Source organism: Marmota monax, unplaced genomic scaffold (genome assembly GCF_021218885.2).
Source record: "Marmota monax isolate L192 unplaced genomic scaffold, Marmota_monax_Labrador192_F-V1.1 WCK01_AAM20220418_F8-fsc00206, whole genome shotgun sequence".
NCBI lineage: Eukaryota > Metazoa > Chordata > Mammalia > Rodentia > Sciuridae > Marmota > Marmota monax.
In genome coordinates, this window is record NW_026694490.1 from 96,132 (window position 1) to 116,190 (window position 20,059).

Below are 20,059 nucleotides of genomic sequence, written 5' to 3' on the forward strand. Positions count from 1 at the left end.
AGACACAATACCTTCATTTTATTCCTTTATTTTTATGTGGTGCTGAGGATCAATCACAGGGCCCTGCATGTGCAAGGCGAGTGCTCCACCATTGAGCCACAACCCCAGCCCCTTGAGACACCTTCTAATGGCTTCTCATCTATGCTCTTAGTCTCAGAAGTTAGTGGTAGCTGATATTCCCTTAAGCTTGTTTTTAAACTTTCCATTGGTGTGCAAAGTCCAGATGAAAGATAATGTCAATAATATCAATGTAAAGGTTTATTTTTATTTTTTTAAATTTTGATTTGTTATATATGGCAACAGAATGCATTACAATTCATTGTACACATATAGAGCACAATTTTTCATATCTTTGGTTGTACACAAAGTAGAGTCACATCCTTCGTGTCTTCATACATGTACTTTCAATGCAAAGTTTTGATTACTAAATGAGAGTCAATCTACAGCAGCAGAAAAATAATAGCATCTAGAGAGGCATGGGAGAAGGAGAAAATTAATGATCCCTTTTGATTTTGTTTTTTCAGCACTGCTGTTTTTTTAAAGAATTGTGTTCCCCTCCTCCTGGAAAATAAAACTAAAACCTCTCAGTGCTGTCTTTCTGTGATTCTACGATCAGACTGTTAAGCCTAAGACATGCTATGAAAGACAGATGTCCTCTATGCTCAAAAAGATGATCAATTGATGTTGTGGACAAACTTAACTTTTTAAAATATGATTGCCTCAGATGCTCCCCATAAAACCAAGGACTAAACTGAACTATTTGGACTGGACTGGGAACCCTAGAGCATCTGGAGCCTCACTGTGTACTAACTACATTGTGGGCCCTGTTAACCTGACCAACTGATTAATCTACATCCTGCTTGAGATGTCCTACCATTGTAAACTCTTTGGCTCCAAGAGGACTATGTATACCCCAAACACATAACACAAACAAAAAATGAGAACAGTTATTAACATATAAAACATCCCTATATATTTAACAAGTTTAAATTTTTTTTTCTTGACAGTACTTATTCCTAGAAAAATACCCAAACTGAGAATGGGTGAATAAATTGGCTTAAACTTTAAGTAACCACCTTAGGAAGAAAAACAAAGTAGGAAATATTTTCACTGAAAAGATTTTCCACTTCAAATATCTATGATAATAAAATTAGAAATATTGATAAAACATGGTAACTAAAATTACAGAACTAAATCTGCCCCCTCCCCTAAGAAAGGATATAAGGACTAAGAATGGAACTAACAGGCAATGGATGAGTTACCATCACAAGCGGTTTGCTTTCCAGGGCTTTTTCTTGTCAGATCATCAACAATAGGTATTTCTACTGCTAATAAAGTTTCTATTCTATTTAAAAGTTGTTTTTGTATAAAGAAAATACAATATTTTGATAAAGCCCACTGAAGAGAAAATGGTAGTGTTCTGAGCAATCATGCCTATAAATGAAGATACAAACACCCTACATGAAATAGTGTTAGGGTTTGGATCTTAAATGACCCCAAAGGCCTATATGCTACAGGTTTGGTCATCATCCTTTGGCACTGTTGAAAGATAGAATCTTTAGGAAGTGGGGCCTAGTGGAAGCATGTTTGGTCATTGATGTTGTGCCCTTGAGAGGCATATTGTGAATCTCCTGTTTCTCTGTTTGCCTCCTGGCTACCAAGAAGTAAGAAGATTTGCTCCAAGGTAAGATGCCTGTCATAATGTTTGGCCTTTCCCCAAGCCCAAAAACATTAGAGCTAATCTACCATGGACTGAAACTATGGAAACCATGAGCCAAAATAAATCTTTATTCCTTGTAAGTTGATTATCTCAGATATTTTTGTCATAGTGATGCAAAGGTGACTAACACAATATCAGTCTAATCCAGTATTATATTGAAAGAATAACCTGAAAGGATGAATCAGGATACACTTAGGAATACAAGATGGCTCATGTAGAGGAAAATAAAAATATGATCACTTTAATTGCATCAAAAGAAAAAGAAAATCTTGGGTTAATTTCAGTAGATGTTTCAGATCCCTTTGCTAACATATGATGAGTTGAATAATGTTCTTTCACTCAAACTATCATCATTAAAGTCTGAATTCAGGATGAATGACCACCTTCATCAGCGCTATTTATAATTATTATCAAATTTTAGAAAAAATGTTATAAAAATATTTGGAAAACTAGTTGTTACATAAGACAACCAAGAAAACCTACCACAAAATTAACTGTAAGAATGCCTCCAGGGTGATGCCCATGATTGGTTTGTATATCTGCAGCAAAACTTTTGGAAACCAAGTGGTCTTTTCAGAGCCATGAACATTTTTCAAGAAAGAGCTGTTGACATGTTTGGAAAACAAATAGTATTTCTCCAAGTCATTTGATTTCTATATTGCTAACAGTTGCTACTTATAATGCCATGTTTGTCAATATTCCATACAAGACTGTTACCAAATTTATTACAGCATAATTGTCTCCTACATTTTGTATTATGTTGAAGGCATTTTAACATACTGAATCCATTGGAATGGTTTTAGTGTATTTTGACCATTTTATATTTATAAATTAAGAAAGCAAATAGAGGCCGGGTGAGAGGCAATGGCCTAAAGGGCAGGGACACCAGCAGTACCTGGGTTGGTGAGGCAGCCATCTCCTTTATGCCTGCTGCTGGTAGATGGGATGTGAGTGAGCCTGCAGCAGTCCACCAGGGAGCCAACCTGCCTCTGGAAGCTCCATCTCCATTCTGGATTCTAATGATGCCACCCACTGGTCCTGAGGCATACAGGTAGGTAATGGGGCTACTTGCCTGACACATTGTGATGGAACTGACACCAAAGCCTCCCCTTGATCAAGAACTCCAGAAAAGCCTTTTCCAACCACACTCAAAGGCTCAAGTGGAAGGCTGGAAGTACACTTCATGGGAGGCTTCAGTGATGACAGGCAGTTGTCACAAAAATTTACCAACTTCTTAATGAATTTGACAAACAAGATGACCTAGTTACATTATATGTGACAAAATTAAATGACCAGGGACAGCAGTAGAGCATTGGCTCCACCATGGAATGCTGCCCGAGCACTCTCCCGTGCCGGGTTTCATTCGTGATTAAAACACTCAGGGGTCACTCCAGGGGGACTGGGCTAACTGGGCTGCACAAAATAACCACACAAGAGACAGAAATACCATTTTCTTTGGGGTTGCTGTGAGGGTTCCTCTGACCTTAAGGGGAGGGAGAGAGGGGGAGAGAGGGAGATAGAGGGAGAGGGAGAGAGAGGGAGATAGAGGGAGAGGGAGAGGGAGGGAGAGGGAGAGGGAGAGGGAGAGAGGGAGAGAGGGAGAGAGGGAGAGAGAGGGAGAGAGAGAGAGAGCCCATGCTGACCACTTTTATTGAGGAGAAGCTATTCAAATGAGGCAAGGGGTCAGGTTTCAGGGGGCTGAGTCTAGCTTCATGATGTCAGCCATCAACAGGTTGACGGACATCTAGGTAGGCCACATCCAAGGGCACAGTAAGATAAGGTGTTTCCATGGAACATTCTATCCTAAACAGGGCAAGTGGTAATATTACAAAGAAACAGGTGAGCATAACTCCACCCATGGGGCTGTAGTGATAAACTGATGTGACTCCATTTTTGAGAAACCAGCCACTACCTCAGAGCAAAGCCTGTACAAGGAAGGGAGAGTGACCCTTGTCCTTGGAAAAACCCACAGAGCACTCCTAGGCACATACCCACCCTTCTGAGTTGTTTGTCTACAAATATCAGGAGAGATCTGCTGCACCAGGTGTCCCTGACTCAGGCTAGGTGAGGACCCATAGCAAACCCCTAGAAACCACCAATCAGCACGAGACAGGGAAAATACCTGGGATGCCAGATGACCCCCCAGTAGTTTATGGTGGTTGATAACATGTTGGGAAACCATGTAGTTTAGCATGTACCTCCCTCGTGGCCTAAACCAATCAGTTCAACGGAATCCCCCTCTTGTACTAACCAATCACCCCTACCCAACTTGCTCCCACCAGTGAATGTGCTAATCATGTTTCAGATTTGTTTGATGATTTTCCCGTGGTATGAAATGATTTGATGTGTGATGTTGTGATGCATAGAGTATCCCCCCAAACCTATAAAATCTCACTGAACAAAGGACCAGGATTCACTCCTTGGGACCACTGCATCAGAAAGTGTTGTGAGTCCAGGCTTGAGCTTGCAATAAAGACTCTTGTGTGATTGCATCGGATTAGGCTCCTAGAGGTCTATTGGGGTCCCACGAATCTGGCATTACAGTAGGAAGACACAGCCATGCAGGAGACACTTACCCTAGAACCCAAGAAACGCAGGGCATCTAGCAGCATCTGCTACCTGAAGCCTCAATCACCCAGCCGGGGAGTGTGACTCAGTCACGTGCAAGGTTGGTCTCCCAGATATTCCCCCTTTCTTAATATGTAAAAAAAGTAACTGGGAAATTATCTTTCAGTCACTGGATTCTTGGTCCGAGGTTATCATGATCTGCTATTGAAACACAAAAGGAATTAGTAGAAAACATATCATTTTTATAACACAATTAAATTGGAAGATCCAGGTTATTATTATTACTTCACCAAACACTCATCAGAAGATTCTTAATCTTTCCCCAATTTTATTGGGAGGCATTGCATTTGGCCATAGTAACAGACATTCTCATTGGCATGGCATTTAAGCCTTTCCATAAACCATAGAGCAAAGGACTCATTCATGTTATTTATTACATCATCTTTTAGAGCGTTATAATCTAGTTCTCATCCTTCCATCAGAACTTATCTGACCATGAAGGATCTTGGAAGTAATCTAAGTCAAACATTAAGAAAATCCATACATTGTAAGTTTTAAGACATAGCCACAAAGGCTGCAATTGAATAAACAAGGAATAATATTTAAAGTAGTCACTTCAGGGATTATGAGACCAGCAGTTTGCCTAGATAGGTCTGGTTAATTGACATACACCTGTTTTAAAGCCTGAATATTAACTTCAGCATATTATAGCTCTGAAATATTAGCTGGCAATAACTAATAATACAATAAGTTGTATTCTTACAGGCTACAGGATATTTATCATCTTTTTTTTCTTAATTCTCACATTTAAGGAGTTAATTAGGTCTGTCAGTAATGTAAATACTCTTAGAAAAATCTATTTTAATAATCTTTCCAACAATTGTCCAGATATAGTCTTAATCACTAAAGACCAACATAATTGGCTGGTTTAAGTTTCTCATATGCTGTCTTTTTCTCAAAAGATACTTGCAGACAGCCAGTTTACCATAGACTTAACGTATAGGTATAACTGACCATTACAGTCAGTACAATTAATCTAGTTTTATGTGTGGACTTTCCAGTCCACACTGAAAGACACATTAAAGGTGGATCTGGGAAATGGCTCCATACAAGTCTTTTCATAATCTTTACTTACCTGTCAAGCTTGTGAAGTTGCATGGTTGTAAACTCTGTAGCTGGAAATTTACCTTCCTGAGCCAGGTTTCTCCTTCATTATCATGATGACTGGTTCAAACTCTCCTTTGAAATCTAATTTAATTTACTGAATTGTGTTCAGTAACATTAAGGCTCTCAATATTACAATTTAAGAAAAAAATTAAAAATAGTTTATAAGATCTAGTGTGTGTCTCTGGGGTCCTGTATTCCCCCTTTTCTTTATTTAATAAAATTGAGTAAAGGTTTTGCATAAGCCATAATATCATCAGTTTAAGTTATATATAATAGTCCAAGTATTTAAATGATAAGAATAGATTTACCTTTTATTAATTATTATAATTTCCCAATATAGACCAGTTGATCCATCCTAACAATTTAGCAAGAACTCTCAATCTTTTTAGTTTTGTTTTGTTTTGAGAGAAGGTCTCAAAATCTCTCTGTATTTTAGAATATTACCCTTTAAATAGATATCTCTTAATTGTCTTTAAAAATATGATCAAGGTTATTTCCCAGTGTAGGGAGCAGTATATAAATCTTATCATATTTTTTATAGATAATAGGTCCAGCCAGAGAACTTATATAATATCAACGAATGTTTAAAGTTTATAAACTTTATTGTTCAAAATTAACATACAATTTTAATTTGGAGAAGTTCAGTCTTAATAAAATGTTTTTCCAAAACTTATAATTATCCAACAAACAAAATATGTAAGAATCAACAGTGTCTTTGAATCAATCAAATTAGTCTCTAAGGAGAATTGTCAAAATTGGGATCTAAGTTAGCAGTTTAATATACTTAGTGTTTAATTAAGGAGGTAAATTTATTTACCAAAATTTTTGTCTTAAATAGTAAGAATCATTAGGCAATAAAGACCATTTTAAGGAAATAAACTTAACATTTTAATATTGACAAAAAATCTTAGCTCACATCAGCATAGTAAAATTGGGAAAATAGCCTGAAATATCCTTGAATTAATCAGTTAAAATTTTTATAGTTAGTCCAGTACATATAGATCTCTTTTTAAAACTGTTTTAACTTTTTATATAATCTGTTTAGATAATGAGATAAAGATCTGTTTTTAGGAAAATATTTTTATCATTAAAATCTAGAATATAAATACCTTGTTTTACCCAAAGATGATTTCCTTTTTCTTTTTAGGACCTCCAATATGTGCTTCCTCTCTGTTGAAGCATCTTTTTCTTTTAGAATTTTTCCTGGTTATACTTTGAAACAATTTCTTAAAGGCTTAGAATCTAAACAAATTATTATACTTTGATAAGAAATCTCAATGAAAATATAAAGTCCTTAGATATTTTTGTAGACAGAATTATATTTGTCTATCATCTTATAAAAGTTTGTACAATAACTTGAGAATTAGAAATTACTTGAAGATTTTATTTTTTTCTTAAAAGTAAAGTAGTAAAATACATTTATCTCAAATAACTGTAACTAAAAGGCAGAGTATCAGATAAATGTACGTATAAAACATATAAATTATGGGTTTTCTGTTGAAAAACAATTAGACAAATATATATTAACTAAACAATTAGACATATATGCTAATTATTTTATGGATTAACAACTACAGGTTATCTAAACACCTAGAAAAATATATATTAAGAATAAGGGCATAACTTATAAATGTATTAACTTTATGTAACCAAAATATTTGGATCCATTTCAATTTATTTTTAACTAGGAGTGCACTCTTATATGTGATATCACTTGATGTAACTGAAATAAGATCCTTATGTATACATATTTATTTTTTGTAATTATAATGTCAGGAATGAGAATAAGGAATTTTTTGTCCATCATAGGAACATTTTCGGCTTTTGTTCCTGTGGCGAGCAAATGCATCCCCATAACCTCCAAAATTAAAAGTTAAATACAAAGAAGCATGTCTAGTATCTCTCATCAATAGAACATTATTTAGTAACACAATTATAGAGAAAAGTCAGGTTATTTAACTCAAAATTAACTTAAATTTAGGGCTGCAACATAGAAACCTGTGGAATGAGATTTTGCCTGAAAAAGATATCTTTCGTTAGCATTTACAGGTGAGCATTCTTAAAAATGCAAGCTCTGAGTAGCTCTGGCAGCTTCCGCAGGTATGAAACAGGAAGTACAGGCTAGCAGCTGGAAAGAGGGACCAGAAGTCCTGTGTGCTGTGGAAGACTCAATGGGAAGCCCGGGAAAATGCTGGAGGCGGGACCAGGAAGCCGGCTCCTGAGGACAGGCATCGCGTGGTTACCATGGTGACGCAAAAATTATGGAGTCCGTGGCCCATTGTCCACAGCCCATTGCATTTTGTTTGGTTTTTGTCTGCATTCCCCCTGCCTGGCCAAGATCCTATGGTGGGTAGCAGCTTGCCTTGTTTCTGCGACCTGCAGTTGTAGGTTGTAGCTTGTGTTCTCCCTTGTGTAGCACGTGGGTGCTTTAAAAGTGAGTTTTGGAGACAAACGCCAGTGTTACCATTAGATCTTAAGGCAGTCTGCTTTCCGCATTTAGGTCAGGTCAAAAGGTTAAAAGGGTTAAAAGCACTGCTGGCCTCGAATCTAGTTAAGGACCCCATAGGGAGCCCTCACCAGGCATGCACTCTGCTCTCAGTCTGAAATTTTTCTGATTCCTTCTAGCAAATTCCTATCAAAATAATTCAGAAATTCTATCTCATAGAATTTAGCATTTTATTCTTAGTTGTAAATCATAGATGTATCATATCCATCCAATATTTTATTTATTCTAAACTTTAAAAAAAATTTTTTGGTACTGGAGATTGAACCCAGGGGCATTTAACCATTGAGTTACATCCCCAGGCCTTTTTATTTTTTATTTTGAGATAGGGTCTCACTAAATTGCTGATGTTGGCCTTGAATTTATAATCTTCCTGCCTCAGCCTCCCAAGTGTCAGGATTTATAGGTGTGTTCGGAGAAAGTACTGTCAGGTCAGAGGTGGTGACTTAGAACAAAGCAGCCCATGTGGGAAAGAAATATCAATCAGGCGCTGGCAGGAACACCTGTCAATCAGCGGGATCTCCTGACTAATGCCTGTCAATCAGCAGAACCCCTTGGCCAATCCTGGAGTTCAGCCAGCTCCCCTGACCAACTCCAGCTGGACAAGGGACTCTAAAAATCCCTTTTCCTGTCCCAAACCCTTCCCTTCCTGCCATGAGCCCCATAAAATCCCAGTCCTGTCAAGCTCCCACATGGTTTCTCCTCAGACCCTTCTCCTGTCCACTCTGTTGGTCTGATATAGTTCCTCCCAGAGTGATATCTCAAATAAAGCCTCCTTGGGTGTTCTTTTTAAATCTGCCTCCTTTGGTCGCTGCCCACCTTGCCTGATCTCACAGGTACCTGTCATCGGTACCTGTCTTGGATTAAGATTTTAAAGAGCTTTTTTCAATATTTTTACAGGTGTTTTTATACCTTCTGTGTGGAGAAATAATAAAAAATAATTCTTTAATGAAAAATTAAAATGAAGTTATTGTTTAAGCACACAGAGATTACATCATATTTTTTGTATTTTAACATTAAGTTCCTCAGTTGCACACCATTTGCAAACAGCCACAATTAAAACAAGAGAATCAAGGGACGTGGTTTTGCCTCTGGAATAGAAATCAACAGATAAAACCTTGTCCTTCTGTTACCAAATGCAATTTAAGAGCTTTCCAGAGAAATAGGAAATGCCACCCAAGATCTGAGAAATGTGAGTGATGAAAATGAGAGGTGAGTGCAGACTACTAATGTTACCGCTGTTGACCGGTGATGAGTCCCTGCTTCCCCAGTGTTGAAGAATAACACCAAAGAAGCACGCCAAGGCAAGTTCAGAGTAGAAATTAGAAGTTTATTAAAGGACAGCAGAAAAGACTTCTCCCGGAGGAAGAAGGGGACCCAAGAGGTGGAATCCATGGAAGGGATGTTGTCTCCCCTTTTTATAGTTCTTTCACTGATGGAATGTAGGTGGGAAGGCCCGAGGGGTGGGACACAGGTGGGCCAAAGAAGTAATCTGGTCAGGAAGGACTTCTGAGTCAGCACCTTTTTGCTGGGGGCTGTTCATTAACATTTCTTTGAGGTGGACTTTGGCCTAGGGCCTTTTCAGGACTTCACTAACATTCCATGAGTTGTCCTGCGTTTCCAGGAATCATTGCCAGCATGGCCTCCATTTTAGATTTCACTCGGCATTAGACCCGATTTATCTAACTACACTGACTACCTAACTTTAAATCTGGCTTCGCTAATAATGATGTGTTGGTCAGCTAAATTCAGAGGCAGACCAAAGAGAAGCACTGAATTTTACTGTTACATAAATTTTAGCTCTTTGGAAAAAATTCTTCTTGTTTGACATCAAGTCATATTTATGCAGACATTTGAATAAAGCTTGTCTATCCATGAATATTAAAAAAGAATTAAATGACTGGAAAGAAAATGAAAACCACTTTCCTATAATTTATGGCATTGCTGTCAATGCAGAGATAAACAGATCCACATTTCAAGATAGAGGCCCCAGAAGGAGCTGCCCAACCTTTAGCTGAGGGCCTTATGATTAGCATTTATGATTCAAAGACAGTGCAAAGTCAGATAGGCCCATATTCTTGGATGCCATTTCAACATGTGGATTTCTGGTTGTGGCAAGATGATAAGCACTTTCTACTTCCCCTTTGGCCAGCCCTCCCACTCCCCTACCCCGCCACTTTGTTCAACATATCAGTTCTACCTTGATGTTTTTAAAGAAATACACCTCTCCAATGAATATGCTGTTTCCTAGAAATAAATCTCTCCTCTACAAGAAAAATAAAAACGGCTTATGGGAAAAGCTCTCTCCTCCAGGATGCTAAATGTATATATAACTAAACAAAGTTACTTTTTGGCATGACAAAGATCATCAGTGGGGTTTGAAAAGAAGAAAAATTTGGAATATATATCCATTGAGTCTTAAGTCTTCTTCCTTCATTAGTGTTTCTCAAATTACTTTCAAAATAAAATCTTATTTTTTATACAATGAAAACTACAGAACCCTAAAGAGAGAAATAGAAAAAGATCTTAGAAGATGGAAAAATATACCCTGTTCATGGATAGGCAGAACTAACATCATCAAAATGGCGATATTACCAAAAGTTCTCTATAGGTTCAATGCAATGCCAATCAAAATCCCAACGGCATTTCTTGTAGAAATAGAGAAAGCAATCATGAAATTCATATGGAAGAATAAAAGACCTAGAATAGCAAAAGCAATTCTAAGCAGGAAGTGTGATTCAGGAGGTATAGCGATACCAGATTTCAAACTGTACTACAAAGCAATAGTAACAAAAACAGCATGGTACTGGTACCAAAATAGGCAGGTGGACCAATGGTATAGAATAGAGGACACAGAAACCAATCCACAAAATTACAACTATCTTATATTCGATAAAGGGGCTAAAAGCATGCAATGGAGGAAGGATAGCATCTTCAACAAATGGTGCTGGGAAAACTGGAAATCCATATGCAACAAAATGAAACTGAATCCCTTTCTCTCACCATGCACAAAAGTTAACTCAAAATGGATCAAGGAGCTTGATATCAAATCAGAGACTCTGCGTCAGATAGAAGAAAAAGTTGGCTACGATCTACATATTGTGGGGTCAGGCTCCAAATTCCTCAATAGGACACCCATAGCACAAGAGTTAAAAACAAGAATCAACAAATGGGACTTACTCAAACTAAAAAGTTTTTTCTCAGCAAGAGAAACAATAAGAGAGGTAAATAGGGAGCCGACATCCTGGGAACAAATCTTTACTCCTCACACTTCAGATAGAGCCCTAATATCCAGAGTATACAAAGAACTCAAAAAATTAAGCAATAAGAAAACAAATAACCTAATCAACAAATGGGCCAAGGACCTGAACAGACACTTCTCAGAGGAGGATATACAATCAATCAACAAGTACATGAAAAAATGCTCACCATCTCTAGCAGTCAGAGAAATGCAAATCAAAACCACCCTAAGATACCATCTCACTCCAGTAAGATTGGCAGCCATTATGAAGTCAAACAACAACAAGTGCTGGCGAGGATGTAGGGAAAAGGGTACACTTGTACATTGCTGGTGGGACTGCAAATTGGTGTGGCCAATTTGGAAAGCAGTATGGAGATTCCTTGGAAAGCTGGGAATGGAACCACCATTTGACCCAGCTATTGCCCTTCTCGGACTGTTCCCTGAAGTCCTTAAAAGAGCATACTATAGGGATACTGCTACATCGATGTTCATAGCAGCACAATTCACAATAGCTAGACTGTGGAACCAACTTAGATGCCCTTCAATAGATGAATGGATTTAAAAAATGTGGCATTTATACACAATGGAGTATTACTCAGCACTAAAAAATGACAAAATCATGGCATTTGCAGGGAAATGGATGGCATTAGAGCAGATTATGCTAAGTGAAGCTAGCCAATCCCTAAAAAACAAATGCCAAATGTCTTTTTTGATGTAAGGAGAGCAACTAAAAACAGAGCAGGGAGGAAGAGCATGAGAAAAAGAATAACATTAAACAGGGATGAGAGGTGGGAGGGAAAGGGAGAGAGAAGGGAAATTGCATGGAAATGGAAGGTGACCCTCATTGTTATACAAAATTACATATAAGAGGATGTGAGGGGAAAGGGGAAAAAATATCAAGGGAGAGAAATGAATTACAGTAGAAGGGGTAGAGATAGAAGATGGGAGGGGAGGGGAGGGGAGGGGGGATAGTAGAGGATAGGAAAGATAGCAGAATACAACAGTCACTAGTATGGCAATATGTAAAAACGTGGATGTGTAACCGATGTGATTCTGCAATCTGTATACGGGGTAAAAATGGGAGTTCATAACCCACTTGAATCAAATGTATGAAATATGATATGTCAAGAGCTTTGTAATGTTTTGAACAACCAATAAATATAAAAAATAAAAAATAATAAAATGAAAAAAAATAAAATCTTATTTTGACAAAGGCAAAAAAAAAAAAAAAGGAAGCAAGCAAATAGAAGCATCAGTAAAACAAAACTTTAAAATTCACCATACCTGGGCTGTGAATAAAGATTGCAAGTGCAGGAATGGATTAAACAGATGAAGTCTGAAGAAAGAAGAAAAATGGTCTGGATACGGTGTTGCATGCTCCCTCATGTCTGTAATCCCAGTAGTTTGGAAGGCTGAGCAGGTGGATAGTGAAGTTTAAAAGCAACCTGAATAACTTAGCAAGGCCCTGTGCAACTCAGGAAGATCTCTGTTTCTAAATAAAATATAAAAAGAGGTTGGGGATGTGCTTTGATAGCTAAACCCCCACCCTTAACTACCTGCATTAGGACCCACATTAGGACCTGATGGGCTCTAATCCCTCAGCCTGCCCTATAAAATCCCAGAACTCAAGCCTGTGTTGCCTCTTTCCATCTATGGAGAGATGTGCCTTTATTTATCAGCTCTGACAAATAAACCCTCACATGTATCTCTTCCTGGTCTCCGTCTTTCATTTCTTACTTGCCAGTCTCCCAGTTCCTCGCTCTCCTTTCATTGGTGCCAAAACCCAGGATCAGGTTCCCCAGTGGGCTTGTGCCCCTCTCCCAGGGTCACTGAGCATCCCTGGGCCCTAATCCAAATTCCATCATGGTACCAGGCCCTCCATTCTGCCAAATGCCCTTTCTGCACCCATCATCAGACATTTCAGGTAAGATCCCTGTCTCTGGTCAACCTAAATGACCTACAAGGTACTCCCAAGGTTACCATGTGGTCGGGGGCACCCCCAGCCACAGCTTCCACAGCTGCGGCTGATCTCTACTGTCAACCAGATATATAGGTGGTCTTTCATTTGAGTCCTGGGTTTTGAGAAAAACTACCGAGGGTGATTGGGAGTTGCTCCTGGTGAGACCTCTCAGCCTTGGGTTAATCTCTACAGCTTCTGCCCCTATGTAGTTCTGTCCGGGTGCCCAAGTGCCTCTACAGGCCCTGCCCCCATGCTTACCCAGTGGTGGTGATAACCCCCTGAGCATAACCAATCCTCTCAACTGGGTGATACTAGAGACTGGGGGATGCCCCACCTCTAAACTCACCTCCCACATCTCACCATGGGTGGCTCCTCATCCATTCCCTCCCATAGTCCTCTAGGCTGCTTCCTAACTAACCTACAATCTCTCTCTCACCCTGGACCTATATCCCCCAAAACTTATCTGTTTGTGCAATCAGATCTGGCCTCAATATCCTTTGAACTCTATGTGAGAAACAGATGTGACTCCATTTTTGAGAAACCAGCTTCTACCTCAAGGCCTGTCCTAAGGAAGGAAGTGTGGACCTTGTCCTGGGAACCCACAGAGCACTCCTAAGCACATACCCACCCTTCTGAGTTGTTTGTCTACAAATATCAGGAGAGATCTGTGGCACCAGGTGTCCCTGACTCAGTTAGGCTACGTGAGAACCCATAGCAACCCCCTAACAACCACCAATCAGCATGAAACAGGGGAAAATACTTGGGATGCCAGATGACCCCCCAGTAGTTTATGGTGGTTGATAACATGTTGGGAAACCATGTAGTTTAGCATGTTCACCCCTCCTGGCCTAAACCAATCAGTTCAAATGTATCCACCACTTGTACTAACCAATCACCCCTACCCAACTTGTTCCTGCCAGTGAATGTGCTAATCAATGTTAAGAGTTGTTGTTTGATTTTCCCACGGTATGGAATGATTTGCTGTGTGATGTTGTGACACATAGAGTATCCCCCCAAAACCTATAAAATCTCACTGAACAAAGGACCGAGGCTCACTCCCTGGGACCACTGTGTCGGGAAGGGTTGTGAGTCCAGGCTTGAGCTTGCAATAAAGACTCTTGTGTGATTGCATCGGATTCGGCTCCTGGAGGTCTATTGGGGTCCCATGAATCTGGCATTACAAACAGCACTCTAGATCCCAATATTATCAGGGATCTTTTCAACTATTGTGAGGGTTTGAGAAAATAGAAAGAGAGATTTTATGTTCAGACATTCTCCTCTAAGCCCTCTCTCTGCAAATCTTGCTCTCCTGCACAAGTCCTCTTAGCTCTCACCTCCCCTACCCAGCGGATGAGCCCCCACCATACCATGATTCTCTTTCTGATGAAGTCACCACAACAACTGTCCCTTCAGCCCCTCCACCCTTCTCTCCTCCTGCTACATGCTCATGGGCTGCCACTGCCCAAACTGCATCTCTGTGTCCTCTAAGCAAGGTGGCTGGGGTAGATGGTGTAATCCAGGTTCATGTGCCTTTCTCTTTGTCAGATCTTTCACAGATAGAAAAGCAGCTTGGGTCCTATACTTCAAGCCCCACCACATATATCAAAGAGTTTCTATATCTGACCCAGTCATATGATTTGATCTTCCATGATGTCCATATGAGCTTGTCTAACACCCTCCTGCCCAAGGAGTGCAGGCAAGTTTGGGAGCAAGCTAGAACTTATGCTGATGAGGTACATCAGACCTCCCCTGACCATCCAATTGGCACTGAAGTGGTCCCTGATCTGGACCCCAATTGGGATTATAATTTGCTGAGAGGAATAACTAAGAGAATCCAATACATTACTGGCATCATAGTGAGAAACTGATGTGACTCCATTTTAGAGAAACCAGCTTCTACCTCAGGCCTGTCCAGAGGGAGGGTGTGTGACCCTTGTTCTTGGAAAAACCCACAGAGCGCTCCTAGGCACATACCCACCCTGCTGAGTTGTTTAACAGGAGGAATCTGCAACACCAGGTGTCTCTGACTCAGTTAGGCTAGGTGAGGACCCATAGCAACCCCTTAGCAACCACCAATCAGTATGAGACAGGGAAAATATCTGAAATGCCAGGTGACCCTCCCTCCAGTTTAGCGTATACACTCTTGCAACCCCTTGTGGCCTAAACCAATCAGTTCAAATGTATCCACCACTTGAACTAACCAATCACCCTTAACCAACTTTTTCCCACCAGTGAATGTGCTAATCAATGTTAAAATTTGTTGTTTAATTTTCCTGTGGTATGAAATAATTTGCTGTGTGATGTTGTGAAGCATAGAGTATCCCCCAAAAAACCTATAAATCCTCACTGAACTAAGTACCAGGACTCACTCCTCAGGACCGCTGTGTCAGAAACGGTTGTGAGTTCAGGCTTGAGCTTGCAATAAAGACTCTTGTGTGATTGCATTAGTTTCGGTTCCTGGAAGTCTATCGGGGTCCCACAAATCTGGCATTACAATGGCAGGACTTAGAAAGGTAGCCCATAAGGCTATCAATTATTAAAACTCCAGGAAATCATCCAAGATAAAAATGAAAACCCTTCAGCATTTTTAGGTTGCCTGACCAAGGCCTTATTACAATATACTAATCTGGACCCTGAGATTCCAGGTGGAGACAATTACTAATGACCTACTTTTCCTCCCAGAGTTTCCCCGATATTAAGGCCAAACTAACGTGCATAAGAAGGGGCCCCCAACTCCCCAAGCTGAGGTTCTGGGAGTGGCCTTTAAGGTGTATAACAGGAGGGATGAGAAGGCCCAGAAGCAGAAATATCAGATGCTCGCTCAAGCCATCTATCTGTCTGGCCTCAGAATCTGTCCCTAGTTCCACTGGCCCGTGGAAGGGTCCCTTGGGACAGCCCAGACCCTGTTTTAAATGTGGTCAGATGGGTCACTGGGATCATACATGTCCCAAGCCTCACAAGCCTCTGGGTCCTTATCCTAAATGTCATCAGGAGGGACACTGGGCTGTTGACTGTCCTTGAGCCCATAGCAGCCCCTGGCCATCCAGCCCTTCTGGTTCCCCTTGCAAACTCTTAGGACTGGTTGTGGAGGACTGGTGATGCCCAGGTTCCCATCACCTGACCACTACCATCACTGAACGGGAACCCAGGGTAACTCTGCATATTTCAGATAGCCCTGTCTCCATCCTCCTAGACACCAGGGCTACATATTCAGTCCTCAAGGAGTTCTGGAGGCTTACTACTCATTCTATGACCTCCATTGTTGGGGCAGAGGGTAAACCTCACCAGTCTTTGCAAACATTTAACCTTGTTTGTGCTTTTGACTCTCTAGTTTTCACCCACTCCTTTTTGGTCATTCCACAGTGCTCTGTTCCCCTTATGGGAAGGGACATCCTCAAAGTTGGGGGCTATGCTTTCCTTGTCCCCTCATATATACTTCCATCCAGACTCACCTGCCACTCTCCTGATCCTCACCCTTACTTTAGGACTATCCCCTATTCCATCTGCCAGTGCCTTCCCATTACCGCCTTCTGAGGTGGACACTACTGTCTGAGAGGTTTCAAGTCCTTCTGTCACCTCAAACCACAAGCCCATTCACATCAGTCTCAAAAACCTCCTCCATTTTCTGGCCCAATCATAATACCTGCTCTCCCTTCTTGTGCTGTTGTCCCTTTCTTTTTGCAGAGCAGCCTTGTCAGGCTCCTGACAATAAACCTGCTTCTTATCCCAGGTGTGTGTGTGTGTGTGTGTGTGTGTGTGTGTATGTGATTATTCTGTCACTTTTCTTTCATTGATGCCAATGACTCAATCACATTCTCCTATCAGCTTTGCTCTCCCCTCAGGGGATTGAGCTGCTTTGGGATCCTGGCCTGAGGGTCCAGGACAATTACCACACACCTTCTTCCATTCACCTAGCACTCTTCTTCATCCACACTTCAGCCTCATTTGGGTAAGTGACTTCATGCCCTTCTGCTCCCCTCCTCCTCACAAGTCTCTCCCATCTCTTCCCCTTGGCGAGTTCACTCTAACTCGCCATGGGGAACTCCCAATCTCTTCTCTTTGATGAATTCACTCTCCGATCTTGGTTCTCAGCTCCTCAGCAGAGCTCACAAAAGCCCTGGCCAGGTAACTAAGACTCTCTACCTGCAAAGCCCAGGACTAGAGAAGTAGCGGGTGACTTCCTTCTCTCAGTCCCAGACTCCAGCTCACCATGGGGAACTCCTAAATCCTATCTGATTCACCTCTCGGTTGCCTCCTTGCCCACTTAGCCCCACTCCATTTGGCTCCTGATCTCAAGGCCCATTGACCAATTCAACCTTCCAATCTTCATAACTTTTGTGAGCATTCAGGAAAATGGAAGGAAATCCCTTATGTGCAGGCTTTCTCCTTTCTCCACTCAAGGCCTTCCCTTTGCTCCTCTTGCTCCCCCCTGCCCAGCTTTAACTTAACACTAAAGCTCTGGATTCCTCCAGAGACCCTACTTCTAGACAAACAAGGACCCAGAACTCTCCTACATTGTAAAGCCCTAGGCAGCAATCTCCCTAGCCAAGGTCACACTGAAGACAACATTGACAAAGGACAGACTCAGTAGGCTTGATAGGAGGCCTAAGGTGAGGAGGAGTGTCAATTTAACTTTCCTCTTGCCTCCACCACAGCCTCTCTACTCATTAATGAGTCAAATAAACTCACCTTTTGACAGGAGTAGACATCAAGGATGAATAAACAGCATAAAGCAGCAGGAGAACTTGTTTGAACTTGTTTTGGACTTTGTAGTGGCTTTGCAGTGACTGAGTGATTTTTAGTTACAAACATGCTCTGGCTGGAGGATGACTAGATAGTGTGTACGTGTTAGATAAGTTGAAGAAGATGATGTAATGTAGGCAGTATGCCTATGATAAGTAAATGATGTAAGGTAGAGGTAGTATGCCAATGTTAGATAAGTTAGTAGTGAATGATGTAATGTAAAACATATAGAGTATATAAGCGCGAGGGAAACTCCATGTATTTGCTCACAACTAACTCTCGTCGCCTGAGAGTAAGATCGTGCAGTTGTGTGCCAGCCACCTCGTGTATTGCTTTGTGTGGTGTGCGAATAAACCAGCATTTCAAAAGGCAATCGAGTTCGTGCTTGGTGTTCGCGTACGTCGCGGTCCGGGGTCCAGTGCAGATATCCGGAAGGGAACTCCTGGTAACCAGACAAGGCTGAGAAGCTGCTCGTGACAGTTGGCGTAGTCGGCAGGATACGGAAGAAGAGCTCCGGAGCAGGTAAATATAACCCACATGGCAATGCACAATTTCTTCTACTGAAAACCTAGAATGACCGTGATCGTCCGGCGTCTAGGCTGAAGGTGGAATGAAAGGGGAGTGCCCCCACCAAAATCCTTAGGAGGACGGTGGTCCCTGTGCATGGGGTGGCTTAAGGAAAGGATAGAAAATTGGGCACTATATAGCTGGCATCAGGGAATAAGTCAGATACCTTATAAGATAGAAACAAACGGGTTTATTGCTTGGAAAATTCATATAGCTAAACTGAGGATCCTCTTAAAAATAGCAACATGGGCTTCAAGGAAGTAATAAAAAGATTTAGGCAGAAATGTAGAATAGGAGAACTAAAGCTCGAGCAAAAGGAATTAAAATCTCAATCGCCATGGCGAGGTATTGAAAGAATTGTTCAGGCAAAGATGCCTGAGTTCCAGAAAGGAACCACAGTTGAGGTAACATTAAGTAATCCTCAGACCGTCAAGCCCATAATGGAACGGGCTGACAAGAAAGAAATCCCGGGAATATTATGTAAAATTATAGATGATATAGATGATGACAGGCTAAGAGGCAAAAGGTTAGTAAAAGAAGCCCTTAAAAATGGAAGTAATAACCCATTTTTGAAAGATATATTGAACCAACTGGAAGCTCCTGATAAGGCCAGCATGCCAGTTTCAGTAATTAAAACATCCACACCCGGACGGGGACGCCCAGATGGGTTGGAACAAGTTATTGAAACTAGGGACTTAACTAGACCTGAAATGGTTCAGTTAAGGCAAGATTTTTCACAGAAAGGTCAGACCGACGGAGACTTTTTGTTTACAATTCATAGTAAGGGAGGCGAGTCTATAAGACTCGCAGGCAAGGAGATGCAGGTGGTTAATATCCAGATAGACAATCCGAGTGTTGCGGACACTTTGGCAAAGATTATACAAGAGGAACCTGACAGGGTACGCACACTTTGGGATTGGATTGCAATAGCCTGGGCAGAGGCCATCCCACATATAGATTGGGGTGTCTTTGAAGGCCAGGTACAGTGGAAGAATCCCAGTGAAGGGATTAAGATAGTAAAGAAGTTAGCTATTTTTAGCAAAATTTATAATCAGTTTCAAGGATCCCCTTTAAGTGCTCACTTAACAGCCGCGCTTAGGAGAATAATTATAAAAGGGGCACCAGAACAGCATAGAATGATGTTGGCAACCATGCTAGCTGGAGCCAACACCCTATGGGATGTAGTTGAGTTCTTAAAGCAACATCGAGAATTACAACAAGAGCACAAAATGTCATTTCAAGCTGCAATGACATTTCAAGCTAAAGCCCGAAACCCAGTCTGTTTTCCAACAAATGGTAACGGAAATATTAAATGTTACCAGACAAAAAACTTCCGTTTGGGAGGCCCGCCTGGCCAGCGGAGCCTCCCAAGAAACAGAAATATGTTGGGAAATGGCAAAGACTGGAGAAAGGTGCGACCAGGACAAGCCTGGACACAAGGAAATGTTGCTGTAAACAACAGACAGATAGGAAGCAGAATGAAACCACAAAGGCCGGTACCGCGAGGAAATCAGGTGCAGGGCCAAAGAAGAAGGTTTGGTTTAACAATGCCAAGGTTTGGAACACCCAGATGGCAAAACAGCCAGACAC

At 41.0% G+C, this 20,059-nt stretch overlaps 1 pseudogene; it reads left to right on the forward strand.

The window, feature by feature from the left end:
• Positions 1-1,925: 1,925 nt before the first annotated feature.
• Positions 1,926-10,279, forward strand: LOC124075627 (protein N-terminal asparagine amidohydrolase-like; annotated as a pseudogene).
• Positions 10,280-20,059: the final 9,780 nt, after the last annotated feature.